This window comes from Dendrobates tinctorius, unplaced genomic scaffold, assembly GCF_039654945.1.
Source record: "Dendrobates tinctorius isolate UK_male_01 unplaced genomic scaffold, ASM3965494v1 ptg000069l, whole genome shotgun sequence".
Classification (NCBI taxonomy): Eukaryota; Metazoa; Chordata; class Amphibia; order Anura; family Dendrobatidae; genus Dendrobates; species Dendrobates tinctorius.
In genome coordinates, this window is record NW_027361737.1 from 31,038,483 (window position 1) to 31,053,716 (window position 15,234).

A 15,234-nucleotide genomic window follows, 5' to 3' on the forward strand; every position below is an offset into this window, starting at 1 on the left:
CTCCCAGTCTCTGAAGCTTCAATCTCTGTGCAGATATGCGGGTTTCTAACATACAATGCAACACCTCCTCCTCGTTTATCAAGTCTGTTTCTAGAAAATAAGTTGTATCCTTCTAGCCTTGTATTCAAATCATCTGTATTGTCCCACCAAGTTTCAGTGATTCCAATGACATCATATTTCTTTTCCTGTGTTAGTAGTTCCAATTCTCCTTGTTTGTTGCCCATGCTTTGTGCATTAGTATAGAAACATTTTAGTTTCTGATTGGTTTCTCTTTCTCCAATATTTTTATTATTTAGATTCTTTTGTCTTTGTTCTTCCTTTCCACTTCTAATAGCAGAGTTCTCAATAGCATTTGTCAGGTTTATGTCTTTTTCTGGCCTTTTGCTTCCCTTCCCACATTGATCTAGATTAAAGCTCTCCTGATGAGTGTAGCAAGGCGACTTCCAAATGCATGTTTTCCAGTCTTCGTAAGACTGGATGGAGGTGGAGCTCATACTCAGGTTGTAAATAGTTAAAGTAGGAGGAGCTAATGGTCTTTAAGCTGAAGAACAGCTGAGATTTGAATCAGTTGGGCAGGAGCGCCCTGACAGGACAGTCAGCTCTGTAACGTTAAAGACACGGGCCCAGCAATCCAGGGTCCGAGGGCCACAGATCGCAACACTGCAGAACACAGCAGCGCAGATCACAGCCGCACAGTTGTCAGCAGCCCCAATCACAACTGCACAGTTCACAGCAGCGCAGGACATAGCAGTGCAGATGACTACACTACAGATGGTAGTGAGACAGTTGTCAGTGGTACGGCAGCACAGATCGCTCATTATGAGGCAGCTTGCTAGGTGAGCAGACGCCTTTTTGTCTTGGGCAAAACAGACAGGGGAACTCCCAAAAATGGTGAAGCTGGACAGAGAGGATTCTGTGATGCTGAACGGGATGAGATGTCCCGGAGATATGCTGAAGGAAGACAGTGAGAGCATAGGGAAAGTGACAGAATTTTGCAATGTGGATTCTAAGGTAACCGCTGTAAAGAAAATGGATGTGCTGTGTTCAAAAATGAGTAAAGCTGTTATTGTTAAAGTTGAACGGGACTGTGACTCTGTTCGTTCTACATCGTCCGAGGAGAACGTGCAGCGCATTACAGAAAGTCCTGAGAAGAATGGAGCTGCAGGTATGCTGACAGGAAGCTGTCATGTCTATGTGAGGGGAGGCCAGGACACTGTTGCCCCGGAGTCCTCGGTCACAACTACGGTCCTGGCCGACCCTTACTCCTGTACAGCATGGTTCTCCACACCAGGCCCAACATTCTGTACTAATGTGTAAAAACACTGTCAATAATCAAATTTAGCAAGATTATAGTCCCACTTTATTACAATTACAATTTAAATCCTGAAGCTTATGTTTTGCATTCAGCAAGCACATTCAGAAATCTAGAAACAAAGTTAGGCATAAGGGCTAAAATTCCCAAGCAAATTTCCCCTACTACTTACATATTCATAAACACATCAGACAGCGCTATTAGTTTTTTATGGCAAAGGAACATCCATGGGTGCAAACTTTGTTCGCTTGGATGGGGAATATGTAGACCAACCACTTCGTGGAAACAATGCTTCAGCTGCTGCATGCCATCCACGCTCTATTGTCAGCTGGTTATGGTATCCCTCCACACGAGTGTCCCAAAGTTCTGGGTGTTGTTCCACAAGAGATATTAGGCGCTCAGCATCAACATGAGGTGCCATGATATAATGCCAAAACAGGAGAATACCTACACACGTGCCTCTACAAACAATTAATTCACCTCAGCACTGAAAAGGGCCAACAAAGTTTATATATTGGATCTACAGATCAAATTCTGCCTATAATAAAGAAACAATGTTTGCAAAAATGCACAAAGACAGCACATGGATTGCACAAAGAAAGTCATCCGTGTGTACGTATGCCGTAAGCATTACAGACCATGCAGCCATAAAAATCGGACATGTCTACGTATTTGGCACACGGACGCACGGTCCATGTGAGAACACGTTCATGTGCACAGAGACATAGATAATAATGGGTCTGCATGTGTACGTGTCTCCGGTACGTGTGAAACCTGTCACCACACGTACCGGAGACACGGACGTGTGAAAGAGGCCTTATTCTCGATCACCACTTTAAAATGGCAATGAGTGAATAAGGCCCCTGTTTTAATTCATTTTGGCAGTCGTTAAGAGGTTAAACAGAGTAATTAGCAATAACAAACAGATATCAATATATTCCTACTCAGCCTGTAGGGTCAATATATTCATTCAATCCTTCAGGAACTAATGTGAACAATTTATAAATCCAGAAACTTTCCCTATTTACCAATCTTTGATATCTATTAGTATGACTAGCCTGATATTGGTTCTATTATGAAAAGTCCTAGATTGGCTGGGTTTTTTCTTCATGCACATGAAAAAAGTGCCTCGACAAACTATGGTTCATAATTCTCTCCGTATGTATGTTTTTATTTGTATCTGATGAAAAGAGCGGTCCGCTGCAGAAACGCATTGTTTTATTAATAAAAACAGAATTTTATACTATATCCGGTGAGACAGCTCCTTCAGGTAGTCATTTTTGTCCTTCCTGTTCTTTTAGATGTAAAACAGCTAAGACAACTTCCCCTGCACACTATTGCCAACAACAGCCAGGAAATTGTGGCTTATTCTCACTTTTTCGCAAGACTAAAAATAAGTTGCTATAAGGTTATCATTATCACACTTGTGAAAATACACGTGAACAGTCAATACAGAAACCATTTGCTGCCTTTATCTATTGACTAATAAAGGCTGTGACTAACAGTGTTTGCTACATCTGTAGGAAAATCCTGTATTGCTCAACAGACGACTCTGAACTATGATATTCTATATCTTCTAGTATCCTGTCAACGAACATTATTGCTCATCTTCTGGAGAACACACATCCTTAGTTTGATTTAAAAAATTAAAACTAAAAATATAAGAGAAAAACATTCTTGGTCCTGAAAAAAACACACACTCCAATGGCGAGTTCCAGACCCATGTCTGATGTATGTCATTTATATATAAAGGCATGTTTGTAATATTCACTTTTTTGTAAATGGCTTCAACATATTCTACAACAATTCATAAATCAGAGGAGCATCATGTACAAACGATGTAAATGTACAATTAATCAAGTGGGGCCCTGCTCACAAGCTTCCAATCTATGCCGAATTAGGGAGATCCAAAATGTAAGAAGTACTTCTTGTGAATGGTACAGGAATCTTATAAATTAGTAAGGAATCAGGATACTGTATGTCCAGATACAAAATACTTAGTGCATAAAGGGTGTGAGAGTGGATGATAAAAAGAAGGAGCAGTTAAATTAGTGAGGTGGGTTGATAGACATGTCTAAAGAGGTGAGTTTTTAAGGCACATTTAAAACCATGGATACTAGGAAGTAATCAAATAATCTGGAGTAATGCATTCCAGAGAACTGGCTTGGCATGAAAAAAAATCTTGGAGACAGGAGTGGGAGGATTATGTTATGGAGGAAGCTAATCTAAGATCATTGACAGGGTAGGGTGGTAGATGGAGATGAGGGAGGAAATAAGGATGGTGCAGCACTATGGAGAGCTTGATGGATGAGAGTGATAAGCTATATTTTATAATGGATGGGTAATCTATGCAATGACTGGCACAAGGTGAAAGCAACAATGTAGCAGCTGGACAGAAACATGACCCTGGCTCCTGCATTCAGGATAGATTGCAGAAGGGAGGGTTTAGTAAGAGGGAGCCTGAATAGTAGAGAGTTACAATAGTCCAGTCGAGAATGAATACGAATGGTAATAACAGCTTTTGCAGTGTGAAATGTGAGAAAAGAACAGATTCTGGAGATGTTTTTGAAGCGCAGGTGAAAAGACCAAGTGAGTGGTTGGATATAGGGAGTAAAGGAAAGAACACTGATTTGGAGTTGTTATTATTATCATTATTTATTTATATAGCGACATTAATTCCATGGTTCTGTACGTTGGAAGGGGGGTTACATACAAAGTTATAGATATCGTTACATACAAAGTTATAGATATCATTAACAGTAAACAAATTTACAATGACGGACAGGTACAGAGGGGTGAGGACCCTGTCCTTGCGGACTTACATTCTACGGGATAGTGGGGAAGAGACAGAAGGTCGGGGGTGCAGCAGCTCAGGCGGTGGTGAGGCGGCAGAATGGTTATTGCAGGCTGTAAGCTTTCCTGAAAAGAAGAGTTTTCAGGTTCCGTTTGAAGGATCCGAGGGTGCTGGATAATCGGACTTGTTGAGGCATGGTATTCCAGAGGATAGGGGATATTCGGGAGAAATCTTGGAGGTGGTTGTGTGAGGAACAAATAAGTGTGGAGGAGAGTAGGAGGTCTTGGGAGGAACGAAGATTACGTGATGGAAGATATTGTGAGATTAGTTCAGAGATATAGGGATGGGAGAGGTTGTGGATGGCTTTGTAGGTCAGTGTTAGTAGTTTGAACTGGATTCGTTGGGGAATTGGGAGCCAATGGAGGGATTTGCAGAGGGGAGAGACAGGGGAGTAGTGATGAGAGAGGTGGATTAGTCGGGCAGCAGAATTGAGGACAGACAGGAGTGGTGCAAGAGAGTTGGCAGGGAGGCCACAGAGGAGAGTGTTGCAGTAGTCAAGGCGGGAGATGATGAGGGCATGTACAAGAGTTTTAGTAGATTGAGGACTGGGGAAGGGACGGATTCTGGAAATATTTTTGAGTTGGAGGCGACAGGAGGCAGCGAGAGTTTGGACGTGTGGTTTGAAGGACAGGGCAGAGTCGAGAGTTACTCTGAGGCAGCGGATTTCAGGTGCGGGAGAGAGCGTGATGCCGTTTTCCATAATAGATAGATCGGGTAGGGAAGATACGCGAGATGGAGGAAAGATAATGAGTTCAGTTTTATCTACGTTGAGTTTTTGGAAGCGAGAGGTGAAAAAGGAGGATAGACACTCCGGGATTCTGGACAGCAGAGAGGTGACATCTGGGCCAGAGAGGTATATCTGAGTGTCATCTGCATACAGGTGGTACTGGAAGCCATGGGACTTTATGAGTTGTCCTAGGCCAAGAGTATAGATGGAAAAAAGTAGGGGCCTCAGGACAGAGCCTTGGGGGACTCCAACAGAGAGGGGGCGGGATGAGGAGGTAGTGTGGGAGTGGGAAACGTTGAATGTGCAGTCAGAAAGGTATGAGGAAATCCAGGACAGGGCAAGGTCTTTTATGCCAAGGGAAGAAAGAATCTGTAGCAGTAGGCAGTGGTCAACTGTGTCAAAGGCAGAGGACAGGTCAAGAAGGAGGAGGATGGAGAACTGTCTGTTAGCTTTGGCTGTGAGTAAGTCACTAGTAATTTTGGTCAGGGCAGTTTCAGTGGAGTGGTGGGGGCGGAAGCCAGATTGCAGGATGTCAAGGAGGGAGTTAGATGAGAGGTGGGAGGAAATTTGAGCATGGACATGCTGTTCGAGGAGTTTAGAAGCAAACAGGAGCAGTGATATGGGGCGATAGCTGGGCATAGCAGTTGTGTAAAGGTTTGATTTTTTGAGGATGAGTGTTATGGTGGCATGCTTGAAGGCAGAGGGGTAGGTACCAGAAGTTAGGGATATTTTGAAGAGATGGGTTAGGGCTGGAATGATCACGTTAGTGAGGTTGGGGAGCAGATGGGAAGGGATGGGGTCAAGTGCACAGGTGGTGAGGCGTGATTTGGAAAGGAGATGAGTAAGCTGTCCTTCAATGATGTTGGAGAGGGAGGTTATTAGGGAAGGGCAGAGGTCTGGTATGTGGAGTGGTTGAGGTGGTGGAACTGTAAAGGTTTGCCTTGTTTGGTCGATCTTGTTTTTGAAGTAGGTGCCGAAGTCCTCAGCAGAGATGAGGGGAGTTGAAGGTGGCAGTGGTGGGTGGAGGAGAGAGTTAAATGTCCTGAACAGTTGTTTAGGGTTGTGGGATAATGAAGATACAAGGTTTGTGAAATAGGTCTGTTTAGCAGAGGTGAGGGCTGATTTAAAGGCAAGTGTAGCTTGTTTGAAAGCAGTGAAGTCATCTGGCAGGCGTGTTTTCTTCCAACATCACTCCACAACCCTGGATGCTTGTTGAAGTTTTTTGGTGAGGTTGTTGTGCCAGGGTTGCCTATTGGTTTGTCGCACTTTGCCATGCATGAGAGGAGCGACTGAGTCTATGGCTGATGTGAGGGTGGCGTTGTAGAAAGTGGTGGCACTGTCCATGTTGTGGAGTGAAGATATGGAGGACAGAGGTAGAAGAGAGTCTGAGAGTCTGTGGATATCTAGGTGTGCGAGGTTTCTGCATGGATGTGCTAGTGGCTGGACATGGGGGGCAGGTGAGGAGGACAAGGATGAGAAGGTGAGTAGATGGTGGTCACATAGGGGGAAGGGAGCGGTTGTGAGATTAGATATGGAACAGAGGCGAGTGAAGATGAGGTCTAATGTATGTCCATCTGTGTGGGTGGCTGTGGAGGACCACTGAGTAAGTCCAAAGGATAAGGTAAGTGACAGGAGTTTGGAGGCTGCTGGCTGGTGGGTGTCAATTGGGATGTTGAAGTCCCCCATGATGATGGTGGGGATGTCAGCAGAGAGAAAGTGGAGGAGCCAGGTGGAGAATTGGTCGATGAAGGCAATGGCTGAGCCCGGTGGTCGATATATGACAGCCATTTGGAGATTAGAGGGAGAGTAAATATGGACAGAGTGAACCTCGAAATAAGGGAGGATAAGGGAGGGTGGGGGTTGGATAGGGTTGAAGGAGCAGTGTTTAGGAAGGAGGAAACCCACTCCTCCACCTTGTCTGTTGCCAAGGCGAGGAGTGTGGGTAAAGTGGAGGCCGCCATAACTCAGTGCGGCCAGGGAGGCCGTGTCAGGGGGTGTCAGCCAGGTCTCTGTTGTGAGTTCATTTTTCCCTTCACCGTTGAGGTCTGATGAACTCCCTCCTCTGGTGAAGGAAGGTAGTGAGACTGATTACCAAACACCTGGGCAGCTAGATGATAACTGGGTGGCTGGAATTGAGGGCTGTATATAAGGCTGCCGACGCCCTTCTTCCTGGCTGGTGATTTTCCTCCTGGATTCTTGGAGACCAGTCTGATTCCTGCATCTCAAAGCTAAGTTTTTCTGCTCTGCTTTGCACTCTTCAGTTTTGTTTTTGTTTTGCCTTGTTTTTTGGGAGTTCTGCCATCCCCGGCCGGGGGTGAGCTGAATTCCATTTTTGTCTCTGATCTATTGATCTTTTGCTCTGTCATCAGAATATACCTGAGTGCTGATATAGTCTTTTGAAGCCTAGCGACTTCAGGGCCTGTTTTTCCTATCAGTCGGCTGGCTCATTTTGATAGGGTTTTTGCGGATGGCAGACAGCAGCTTTCCTATCCTGTCCTATGTAGTTAGCTTGGGCCCCATCATTTGCTCAACCTATCTATCTGTTTAAGTGTTTTCATCTTGCTTCACCGTCATTATATGTTGGGGGCTGCCTATTGCTTTGGGGTCTGCTCTGGGGCAGTTTAGTTTTTCCCCCTTTCTGTCTTTAGGCTATGTAGCTCTCCGGCTGTGATCGAGGGGTCTAGAGCACCGTAGGAACCCCCCACGGCAACTGCTAGTTGTTGTGGATAGGTTCAGGGGTCTGCAATCCGATAGCTGCCAACCTCTCTGGTTTTTCTGGACTTAGCTGGTATTTTGTTTTTTCCTCCTTCGGTGACTCATCATAACAGGTCTCAGTGAGAGCCAGGAAGGAAAGTTTGCGGGAGGTAAAGAGGTTGTGGATCACGTGGAGCTTGTTGTAGATAGAGCGAGCATTCCAAAGTGCTCCAGAAAGAGGGTGCGGGAGGGAGGTGGTCAGTGGCACAGGTTTTAAGTTTGAGGGATTGCAGTAGTTTCTCTTAGTGTGAGAAAGATAGGGGTGAGGATTAGTGGGATGTATGAGGCAGGGGGGTCCAGGATTGGGGGATATAAATTTCAAAAACTGACCGTCACATCCTTTGGATGTGAAGAGGAGGATGAATGAACTCATGGAGATCAACATCCGACACTGCGGAGACACCATCACGTGTTTCTCAACGCAGTGATTCTAGAGCACTGCCCCCATCCCTTATGGAAAATATGTAAAACATGCAAAACAGAAGCCGCGGAGACACCATCACATGTTTCTCAACGCAAGCAATGACCAGCCAGGTCTTTGCCCGGGAAGGAACAACCACGGGAAGGGCAGTCTCCAATGAAGGAAACCACCTATGCCAAAACATGGTATCCATCCACATACAGCTGTTTCGGAGTATTGCCCCTCATCAGTGTGGAGTAGGAAACTGGCTGGTAGGAGCAATGCCTAGTAAAAAGACTATGAAGAGGAGGATGAATGAACTCATGGAGATCAACATCCGACACTGCGGAGACACCATCACGTGTTTCTCAACGCAGTGATTCTAGAGCACTGCCCCCATCCCTTATGGGAAATATGTAAAACATGCAAAACAGAAGCCGCGGAGACACCATCACGTGTTTCTCAACGCAAGGAATGACCAGCCAGGTCTTTGCCCGGGAAGGAACAACCACGGGAAGGGCAGTCTCCAATGAAGGAAACCACCTATGCCAAAACATGGTATCCATCCACATACAGCTGTTTCGGGGTATTGCCCCTCATCAGTGTGGAGTAGGAAACTGGCTGGTAGGAGCAATGCCTAGTAAAAAGACTATGAAGAGGAGGATGAATGAACTCATGGAGATCAACATCCGACACTGCGGAGACACCATCACGTGTTTCTCAACGCAGTGATTCTAGAGCACTGCCCCCATCCCTTATGGGAAATATGTAAAACATGCAAAACAGAAGCCGCGGAGACACCATCATGTGTTTCTCAACGCAAGCAATGACCAGCCAGGTCTTTGCCCGGGAAGGAACAACCACGGGAAGGGCAGTCTCCAATGAAGGAAACCACCTATGCCAAAACATGGTATCCATCCACATACAGCTGTTTCGGGGTATTGCCCCTCATCAGTGTGGAGTAGGAAACTGGCTGGTAGGAGCAATGCCTAGTAAAAAGACTATGAAGAGGAGGATGAATGAACTCATGGAGATCAACATCCGACACTGCGGAGACACCATCACGTGTTTCTCAACACAGTGATTCTAGAGCACTGCCCCCATCCCTTATGGGAAATATGTAAAACATGCAAAACAGAAGCCGCGGAGACACCATCACGTGTTTCTCAACGCAAGGAATGACCAGCCAGGTCTTTGCCCGGGAAGGAACAACCACGGGAAGGGCAGTCTCCAATGAAGGAAACCACCTATGCCAAAACATGGTATCCATCCACATACAGCTGTTTCGGGGTATTGCCCCTCATCAGTGTGGAGTAGGAAACTGGCTGGTAGGAGCAATGCCTAGTAAAAAGACTATGAAGAGGAGGATGAATGAACTCATGGAGATCAACATCCGACACTGCGGAGACACCATCACGTGTTTCTCAACGCAGTGATTCTAGAGCACTGCCCCCATCCCTTATGGGAAATATGTAAAACATGCAAAACAGAAGCCGCGGAGACACCATCACGTGTTTCTCAACGCAAGCAATGACCAGCCAGGTCTTTGCCCGGGAAGGAACAACCACGGGAAGGGCAGTCTCCAATGAAGGAAACCACCTATGCCAAAACATGGTATCCATCCACATACAGCTGTTTCGGGGTATTGCCCCTCATCAGTGTGGAGTAGGAAACTGGCTGGTAGGAGCAATGCCTAGTAAAAAGACTATGAAGAGGAGGATGAATGAACTCATGGAGATCAACATCCGACACTGCGGAGACACCATCACGTGTTTCTCAACGCAGTGACTCTAGAGCACTGCCCCCATCCCTTATGGGAAATATGTAAAACATGCAAAACAGAAGCCGCGGAGACACCATCACGTGTTTCTCAACGCAAGCAATGACCAGCCAGGTCTTTGCCCGGGAAGGAACAACCACAGGAAGGGCAGTCTCCAATTAAGGAAACCACCTATGCCAAAACATGGTATCCATCCACATACAGCTGTTTCGGGGAACTGGCTGGTAGGAGCAATGCTGATCTCCATGAGTTCATTCATCCTCCTCTTCATAGTCTTTTTACTAGGCATTGCTCCTACCAGCCAGTTTCCTACTCCACACTGATGAGGGGCAATACCCCGAAACAGCTGTATGTGGATGGATACCATGTTTTGGCATAGTTGGTTTCCTTCATTGGAGACTGCCCTTCCCGTGGTTGTTCCTTCCCGGGCAAAGACCTGGCTGGTCATTGCTTGCGTTGAGAAACACGTGATGGTGTCTCCGCGGCTTCTGTTTTGCATGTTTTACATCCTTTGGATGTGGCGGTCAGTTTTTGAAATTTGTATTCATTTACCTTCTGACTGAGCACTCCACCTGTTAGCTGCAGGCGTTTTTAATCAAACCAGGGCCACTACCCCTCCACAGAGATATAGACTTCAGAGGATTTTTTATAGGCTCCCATTCAGATCGGAGACTACAGTCTTAGTGAGGATTGGCATAGAATAGGGACCTGGAAAACGAGAAATTCCTTAACGTGGCTTCCAGGTACACATAACTTGGCCATTTTATGCGCTAAATTTTCTCAATTTTTCATACTTCTAATGCAGTAATGCAATTCGTTATTCATTTTTCATGTTTGCATGGTTTGGCGCTACAGTGTGCTTCCTTTTTGCTTGAAGGATTGGGGGATATGTCACCAGCAGTGAGAAGAAGCAGAGAAAGGGAAAGCAGGTGGGTGAAGGAGAGTGATCGTCTTGTATTGTATTTTAGTTGGAGAGGTCTGAGGTTAAGGAGTATGTCTGCAGATGAAGCGACGTGAGGGGGTAAGAGAGAGGGGGAGATTGATATTTGGTTCAAGGTTGCAGGGGTTTGGGGATAGCGAAGGAGAGTGAAGATTAGTGGAGCAAAAACGGTGATGGCAAGTGTGATCATGGTTGAAGAGCAGGGTTATAAAAAAAAAGCAAGTAAAGTAAGAAAGCGGTAGTTAGTCTTACCATCTGACCGATTTCTGGACTATTTCTGATCTATCACTTTAAATATGTCACTTCAAAGGATGTCACATCTGACCAAGGTCATATCTGACCTGCTCTCTTCAACTTATGCCATTCAAATGTCCATGAAATGAAGCCAGGTGAGGGAGGGAGGAGGACGGTTCACAGCAGGGGGCAATTAACAGATTGCAGTTAATGGGACATTTAACTAGCATCAGAGTTGAAGAAAGAGGTAGGACAGGATGGACAGATAAGACTAGGGTGTGAGGACCATGTGTATATCAATATGCATACAGTCAATTTGAAATATGATACATGGAATTAAAGTCAGGGGAAAAATCAGAGTACAGACATCAGAAGTAAAAACAGAGGGTGAACAATGCATGAGGGTTCAGGGGTGCAGTGAGTATTCCGAATTAAGATGCGGGTTCAGCAGACATACCTGTGGATGAAAGCAGATGGATCAGGACATGGCAGCATGAAGGAGAATATACCATGGTTTATCAATCTGGTATATTTCTCATCTATCACTTTAAATATGTCACTTCAAATGATGTCACATCTGACCAAGGTCATATCTGACCTGCCCTCTTCAACTTATTTATGGTAGAAGCACCCAAAGAAATTACAATATCAGGCTCAGGCAGGTTAGTAGTTGGAGGAAAAATAAGAAGTTCAGTTCAATTTTGGAAATATTCAGTTTCAGAAAGATGGATGACATCATGTTAGAGACAGCAGACACATAGTCTTGGATACACTGCTGAGCAAACTCTATCACATATCAAAGGATTAGACACACAGCTCAGTGGATTGTATCACATGATATTATTAAATACATGGCTCAGCAGACTGTATCACACAGGATAAGATTAGATATGTGGCTCAGTATGTTGTATCACCAGGGCCGCCATCAGGCATATGGGGCCCGGTGAGCAGAGAGGGGCACTGAGCAGGCCCCTCACTTCTGCTCATCTGGTACTAAGCCGGCGTGCTGGAACACCAGGTATCATTGCGGCCGCGCGTCCTCGTTCTCTGCTCCTTCCCTCTCTGCATAGTGAGGAGCAGAGCGCGGGAGGTGCACGCGGTCAGGCAGAGAGTTGCCTGCTGCAGTGTAGCAGGGACGCGCAGTCACACTGTGACAATACTCACCCCCACCCCGCACCTGCAGTCAGGAGCAAAGCCTGGACCTGAGCATTTGATCCCTCCCCTCCAGCAGCATCACAGCTCTCAGACTGTGGAGAGCCATGGAGGGGCGGGGCTGAATGTTGGGGGTGGGGCCACAGACAACCAGGGAGAAGGACACAGAAGGAAAGACAAAAATAAGACTGAGCATCTCCACAAGATAAATAGACATGCTGCAGTTTGGAAAGACATGCTGCATGTGTGTCTCCGCAGGGAAGCCGCAGGCATCTCTGCACGCATAGTGGACATGGGATTTCTTGAAATCCCATCCACTATGCTGTAACATCTGGACGCTGCAGGTTGTTCGATATAGATGTACGCATTTACTGACCATGGGAACATACCCTAAGGCACTGGCTGCAGTGGTGGGATTCAGAGCACGCTCGCCAGTTCAGTGACACTGCTTGTAAAAATAGCAGGCAGTTGCCTGAACTGTCAAGAAGCGATGCCACAATCCAGTTTCCTGGCCCGCAATTTTCAACTAAATGTGCATCTGAGGAGGCACATTTATTTGCAATATATTGCAGTACAGAAAGTCACCGACTTTCTGTGCAGCAATAGTTACCAGCTGCCTGCCAATCACAGGCCAGCAGCTGACATCAGCGCACACGTCGCCGGCGTGTATGTCAGCACTGTCATGTGTCAGCGCGTCCGCACCTCAAATATATATTTTTTTCCTTTCTTTTTGTACTGAAGGCCAGAGGATAAGAGCTCATACAGTGACACGATGGGAGCTCATATGGGGCAGGATCGGAGCTCATATGGGGCAGAATGGGAGCTCATATGGGGGCAAGATGGGAGATCTTAGGGGGGCAAGATGGGACATCTTATTGGGGGCAGGATGGGAGCTCATATGGGGCAGAATTAGAGGTCATATGGGGCACTGGTGAGTCAGTGTTTTACATGTACACACACAGCATATACTGTATATTATATACAGAGCTCCTGAGTACAATGTCACCAGTGATCACTGTATTACCTGTACGCTATATACTATATACTGAACTCCTGTGTATAATGTCACTGGTGATCACTTTACTATCTGTACACTGACACTATATAAAGAGCTCCTGTGTATAATTATATGACCAATATTCTGGACTGTCATCAACAGTAAAAATCGAAGAGTTCCAGATAATGATAAAAATACAATTTTTATTTATAATGAATAAAAAGAATATACTGTATATCATAAAGGAGAAATGTCTCACCATGAGAGACGCCAAACCATCATTTAAAATAATGCAGCAGTTCCAATAACTGATGAATAATAAGGCATAAACAAATGGTTTCCCAACATTACTGCAAAATAGCAAACTTACTACAATAATAGCCCTACAAAAATAATCTCCTTTAGTTATAAATAAAGTTGAGCGAAACAGGTCGAAAAAATTCAAAAGTCGCCGACTTTTGGCAAAGTCGGGTTTCATGAAACGAAACCCGACCCTAGGATGAGGTTGGCCACGAGGTCGGCGACTTACGCGCCAAAGTCGCGTTTCAAAAGTTTGTTTTGCGCTCTTTTTCAGCCAATCAGGATCCACGGACACTGTGGGCAACGTGATGACATAGGCACGGGTCACCACCATCTTTCAGAAGGGCATGCAAGTGATTGGCTTGCTTTGGTGGGCGTCACAGGGGGTATAAAAGGGCGTGCACGCCGACCACCATCTTACTTCTGCCGATCTTAGTATAGGGAGAGGTTGCTGCTAGAGTTGAGCGAAACGGGTCGAAAAAATTCAAAAGTCGCCGACTTTTGGCAAAGTCGGGTTTCATGAAACGAAACTCGACCCTAGGATGAGGTCGGCCACGAGGTCGGCGACTTACGCGCCAAAGTCGCGTTTCAAAAGTTTGTTTTGCGCTCTTTTTCAGCCAATCAGGATCCACGGACACTGTGTGCAACGTGATAACATAGGCACGGGTCACCACCATCTTTCAGAAGGGCATGCAAGTGATTGGCTTGCTTTGGTGGGCGTCACAGGGGTTATAAAAGGGCGTGCACGCCGACCGCCATCTTAATTCTGCCGATCTTAGCATAGGGAGAGGTTGCTGCTGATTCTGTAGGGAGAGCGTTAGGCAGGGAAGAAGACAAAAAAACTGCTTCTGCTGCTAGCGATTTGGCCTGCACAACACACAAGTCACTGTGTGTGCAGTGCAAGGGGAGGCTATATTGTGGTGTATCAGTGGTGTTGGTTGTTGGGCTGCCTTTTAAGGCTTCCTGACACGCTGGCATTGCTGTTTACCCACTGCTCTGCAAACTGCTTTTTTAAAAGCAATCCAATCTCCCTTATCCTCTCGTCACTTTGGTCACAGGCAGCTGTGCCATCGAGCGTGTCACATAGTGCTCAGATATCAGTGGGCCGCACACAATCCACAAGTGTCCACTGTCCACAAGTGTACGCAGAGATTCAAAATCTCCATTATCCTCTCGTCACTTTGGTCACAGGCAGCTGTGCCATCGAGCGTGTCACATAGCGCTCAGATATCAGTGGGCCGCACACAATCCACAAGTGTCCAGTGTCCAAAAGTGTACGCAGAGATTCAAAATCTCCATTATCCTCTCGTCACTTTGGTCACAGGCAGCTGTGCCATCGAGCGTGTCACATAGCGCTTAGATATCAGTGGGCCGCACACAATCCACAAGTGTCCAGTGTCCAAAAGTGTACGCAGAGATTCAAAATCTCCATTATCCTCTCGTCACTTTGGTCACAGGCAGCTGTGCCATCGAGCGTGTCACATAGCGCTCAGATATCAGTGGGCCGCACACAATCCACAAGTGTCCAGTGTCCAAAAGTGTACGCAGAGATTCAAAATCTCCATTATCCTCTCGTCACTTTGGTCACAGGCAGCTGTGCCATCGAGCGTGTCACATAGCGCTCAGATATCAGTGGGCCGCACACAATCCACAAGTGTCCACTGTCCACAAGTGTACGCAGAGATTCAAAATCTCCATTATCCTCTCGTCACTTTGGTCACAGGCAGCTGTGCCATCGAGCATGTCACATAGCGCTCAGATATCAGTGGGCCGCACACAATCCA